We start from the raw sequence: 5,665 nt of genomic DNA on the forward strand, positions 1-5,665 counted from the left end.
GACTTAGCTTTCTTGCAATAACAAACAACCCTCATTTACAGTAACTTATCGGAATAAACTTTTTTTCTTGCTCACAAGTCATTAGCTGTGGGTTGGCCATGGCTGCTATAGATCTGATCAGCTCTGCAGCTTTTGCAACTGTACCCTGGAACTCTCCCTGTGAAATGTTGTCCCAAAGCACTACTTGCTAACCTAACAGTTTCTCACATGAATTGTCAATAAAAATTAAAATTGTTTTAATTACAGTGTATTTGTTCTGCTTATAAAGGCAATATTGCTTAGGAAAGAGCATCTGGAATCCATAAAAAAAAAATAAGAATATAATGCAAGTGGCCCATAAATCCAATAGCTGGATATGGTTAATATTAATTTTTTGATACTTTTCCTTTTAGTTTTCACCTTTGTGTCAGTGCATATATATATATAAGTTTTAATAAAATCAGAATTATGTTGTGCAAGTCATTCTGTAATCTTATAACAAAACCTAATGTATAAGACTTACCCAGCAGGCAACGCTTCTGTCTCAGGTTAAAATGGTGAGTAGCCCTGCCGTTGCAGCGTCAAGCAAGTGGCTGGAGGGTATTCGAAAATGGTATTACAATGCTGCCGGGTTCAATAAACTGGGCTTAATGCGAGGTGATACAATATGTGAGAATGACGATGTAAAAGAAGCCATAAGAAGGCTTCCTGAGAACCTTTATGATGACAGGGTGTTTCGCATTAAGAGAGCACTGGACCTGACCATGAGGCAGCAGATCTTGCCTAAAGAGCAGTGGGCAAAATATGAGGAGGATAAATTCTACCTTGAACCACATCTGAAAGAGGTTATTCAGGAAAGAAAAGAGAGAGAAGAATGGGCAAAGAAATAATCATGTAGTCTAAATCTGGATACGACTATCCTAAAGTATTTTTATGAAGCTGGTTAAACCTAAAATGTACAATGTAGAACTATCTGGGCTGTAAATGTATTAATTTAAATAAATCTCTATTATAATTATTTAAAAAAAGAAAAACCTAATGTATATTGTAATCATATATTTCTTTGTCTTTATGGACTTTAAATACAGGAATGTAAATGGCTGCATAATGTCCCAGAATATGCATGCTTCATAACTTAGTTAACCCTTTCTCCATTGTTAAAGTGTTTCCTTTGTTCTGCAGCTGTAAGTAAGGCTGCAGTTCCTGTTTTTGTAAGTAAATCAGAATATTGGTCATCTATTACATCTTTATGAAAGATTTCTAGAAGAGTAACATGAATTCTGGTGTTGGGGTGAGCTTATGTCAAACTCACCACATAAACCTGACATCTCAGTGTAATGGGGGATAAATATGCCTGCAGTTGAAGTCATATGACCATGAGTTATCTGGTTGTTGAGAGTAAACCCAAGGGCAGGCCACGTTCAGTTGACTAGGGGTGAGGGGTTTAGTTGGAGGAGGTAGGTAATGAAGTAATGTAGGAAAGAGGTCTTGCATTAGCGAGTCCCATTTTTATGCCAGGCACTGTTGTTTTGGTTTTTTCGGTTTTTTGGCTGCGTTGGGTCTCCGTTGCTGCATGCGGGCTTTCTCTAGTTGCGGCGGCGAGCGGGGGCTACTCTTCGTTGTGGCACGCGAGCATCTCATTGCGGTGGCTTCTCTTGTTGTGGAGCACGGGCTCTAGGCGTGCGAGCTTCAGTAGTTGTGTCTCACGGGCTCTAGAGCGCAGGCTCAGCAGTTGTGGCACAAGGGCTTAGTTGCTCCGTGGCATGTGGGATCTTCCCAGACCAGGGATCGAACCCGTGTCCCCCGTATCGGCAGGCGGATTCTTAACCACTGCACCACCAGGGAATTCCTACTGTTTTGTTTCTGAGCTGTTTGTTCTGCCTTCCTGCTGGCACTATCCTGCTAGCAAGTCCTCCTCTTGCCTTGGCCTTTGCGTTAGTGTTTATACTATCTGACCAGCCAGTCCCATGTCCTCAGTGGGCACACACTTACAACTTATCTTCCACACACACAGCAAATTTTACTCACTCTTATACATCTAAACATCTGAACTAGTTCTTATGCCAACCAGTATGACCATATCAGCTTATCTATGCAGGACTAGTTTTTACTGTACGTATTTGTTCTTATTAGAGCCAAGAGGACATTTAATTCACATGCTATTTGCCTTTTAGAAAAGCTTCACAAGGATATGGTGGCATATATGGCACCATATGTAGCCCTAGATCTTCAGGAAACAATTCAGCAGTGACCATAATTTGGGGCAATGCTGATGGGAAAGCCTTCTCTCGAGGTCAGATCCACATCATGACATGATTACTACTAGAAAGGGAAGAATCCTGATTGGCTTCAGCTGACCAGGTAGAATACATTTATTACAAATATTTATTTATTTATTGTTAACTTATTTTATTGAAGTATAGTTGATTTACAATGTTGTGTTAATAACTGCTTTACAGCAAAGTGATTCAGTTATACATTTACATACATTCTTTTTCATATTCTTTTCCATTATGGTTTATCACATGGTATTGAATATATTGAATATAGTTCCCTGTGCTCTACAGTAGGAACTCATTGTTTATCCATTCTCTATATACTAGTTTGCATCTGCTAACCCCAAACTCCCAACCTGTCCCTCCCCCACCCTCCCTGCCCATTGGCAACCACAAGTCTTTTCTCTGTGTCTGTGAGTCTGTTTCTGTTTCATAGATAAGTTCATTTGTATCATGTTTGAAATTACGCACGTAAGCAACATCATATGATATTTGTCTTTCTATGTCTGACTTTACTTAGTGTGATAATCTCCAGGTCCATCCATGTTGTGGCAAATGGCATTATTTTATTCTTTTTGTGGCTTTTATTCTTTTTGTAGTATTCCATTGTATATATATGCCACATCTTCTTTATCCATTCATCTGTCGATGGACATTTAGGTTGTTTCCATGTCTTGGCTATTGTGAATAGTAATGCTGTGAACATAGGGGTGCATGTATCTTTTTGAATTATAGTTTTGTCTGGATATATGCCCAGGAGTGGGATTGCTGGATCGTATGGCAACTCTATTTTTAGTTTTTTGAGGAAGCTCCATCCTCTTTTCCACAGTGGCTGCACCAATTACATTCCCACCAACAGTGTAGGAGGGTTCCCTTTTCTCCACACCCTGTCCAGCGCAAGTATTTATTTTTATTAAGCACTTATATAGTGCTTACTATACTCCATGCCTAAGAACTTTATAAATATCATCTGATTTGATCCTTACAACTCTATGAGGTAGGTACTATTTTTATTATCTCCATTTTATAGTTTAAGAAACTAAGGAACAAAGAGTGTAAGCAACTTTCATAAGGACAGTCAGAAGTTCAACCAGAAGAGTTGGCTCCCAAGTCCAAGCTTTGTATGAGGCAGTATGTTAGGACTAGGGCCAACAAAATTATTTTAACAAAATCACTAACCTTGACCTCAAGGATAGCATGGATCTGAACTTACAAGTTGAACCAAATGATGAAAATATTGTGACCAGGTCAAAAATAAAGGGACATATATAAAGATCTTTAGGACTAAAAATGAAGAAACTATTAATACTACAAGGAATTAATGACACTATCAATTCTGCATAGGGTATGTTGGGAGGGTACAGAGAGGAGATGACATTTGAACTGAGTCTAAGAATGAGTAAGACATGAAGGAGTTACATGTCAGCACTCGAAGAGTGAGTTCCAGCACTCAAATTATTTCTCAAACTAGAAGGGAAAGAAGTCTGCCAAACTATGTATATTAAGGGCTGGGGGATGTGTCTCTGGGCACACAGCGTGATTATATTTCCCAGAATCCCTTGCAGTCACAAGGAGCCACATGATTAAGTTCCGACCAATTGAATGTGGACAGAGCTGCATTCTGTTTCTAAGCCCTGCCCCTAAAAATCTCCTGTGTGATCCTCTGCATTATCTCTTCTATCAGTGATGTGCAGAAGATCCAGCAGAGTTTAGGACCTTTAGGACATGAGGGATAACAAAGCCACAAGATGGAGAGAAACTGGATCTCTGAGATCCCCCCATGGAAGGGTGCCCGCTAGTCATACACAACTGACTGTACTTTGTATGAACGAGAACTAAACATTTTATTGGGTTAGGCTGCTAAGATTAGGGAGTTTGTTACAGCAGCTAGGATTTTTTTTACCCTAATTAATAAAGAAATCATTAATTTACAACTTAAGTTTTTAATCTCCCTACTTCCCTGTGGATCAAGGACCTAATGAGTTATAGGAAGAAAATATAAAGCTATTTTATGAAGGAAAATATGGAAGGACATGCATGCTAATTCACATGGGTTGTATGTACAGGGTGAAATTCAAGGTAATTGGCACGTGTGTGGGGAAGAGAGAGAGAGGTAAACAGTGAAAGAAAAGGAAAAAGAGATCTAAAATGGGGTTGACAAACTACCACCTGCAGGGCAAATCCAGTCCACCATCTGTTTTTGTAAATAAAGTTTTATTGAAACACAGCCCTGCTCATTCATTTATGTATTGTCTGTGGCTGCTCTCGCCTACAAGGGCACAGTTAAGTAGTTGCAACAGAGACCACGGGATCCATAAGCTGGAAACATTTAGTCTCTGGCTCTCTATAGAAAAAGTGTGCTGACCCCTGGTCTCCAAAGAGCATGTACATATTCACCTTCATGCATCTACGTAAAATTATATATATATGACATATATATGACATATGCATAAATACTTTTAAACAAATATTAATAAGAGAAAAATAAAGCTATATTTTCTTTGCACTTGTAAGTAACAGTGTGTTTAAACTTTAGCCCATATCCTGGAAGTTGCATCCATGTCAACAGTTTGCATGATTCTCCAGGGCACAGTTAAATGATTTTTCCAGGCGTTCATCCTACCCTGCCCCTCTCATAATGTCTTCATGCTGTCTTCGCATGGCATTTGACCTGCAGTTATCACCCCTGTCACTTTCATACATCGTGCTCCTACATCACTTGTGCTCTGCTAACTAGCTCCGCACATGAGTTAGGCCATCAGATTTTTCTATTTAAGAAGCTCCTCTCAGTAAATACTTTCCAGGGACACTAGACAGGATAATTTTCCTCAGTAATGTTTCTCCTGACATTCTTTCTCTGAGTAGCTTCAAGAGCGACTACGTCCTGATGGAAACAAAAAAACCTAAGGAAAGACTGCCCATTCTCTGACTCCAGAACTTTCAAAATTAGGAGAATATATTTCTCCACCCAAGAATCTCTTATTACAAATGTACAGAGGGTTTAAAGAAAGTGTGTAAAAGGCTGGATTGGCATTTTTATCCATCTCTGTGTGAGTCCAAAGGGAGAATCTTGGGTAAAATCTGTAAGTATGAACACTGATTTGAAAAATTGTCTGAAAAGCAAACTTCTTATGAGGAGTCCCTGAGAGTGGGAGAGGAAAATGGGGAAGGAGGGAGAAGACAGAGGCAGATACTCTTGGTCTTTGACCAAAGGAGGCCGTCCCCTGCTATCTCCTATTCCTCCACCAGTACTTTTTTTTTTTTTGCTGTACGCGGGCCTCTCACTGTTGTGGCCTCTCCCGTTGCGGAGCACAGGCTCTGGACGCGCAGGCTCAGCGGCCATGGCTCACGGGCCCAGCCGCTCCGCGGCATGTGGGATCTTCCCGGACCGGGGCACGAACCCGTGTCCC

At 40.2% G+C, this 5,665-nt stretch overlaps 1 pseudogene; it reads left to right on the plus strand.

Annotated features, from left to right (window-relative positions):
* Positions 1-498: 498 nt before the first annotated feature.
* Positions 499-898, plus strand: LOC137216799 (cytochrome b-c1 complex subunit 7 pseudogene; annotated as a pseudogene).
* The last annotated feature ends 4,767 nt before the right edge of the window (positions 899-5,665 follow it).

Source organism: Pseudorca crassidens, chromosome X (genome assembly GCF_039906515.1).
Source record: "Pseudorca crassidens isolate mPseCra1 chromosome X, mPseCra1.hap1, whole genome shotgun sequence".
Classification (NCBI taxonomy): Eukaryota; Metazoa; Chordata; class Mammalia; order Artiodactyla; family Delphinidae; genus Pseudorca; species Pseudorca crassidens.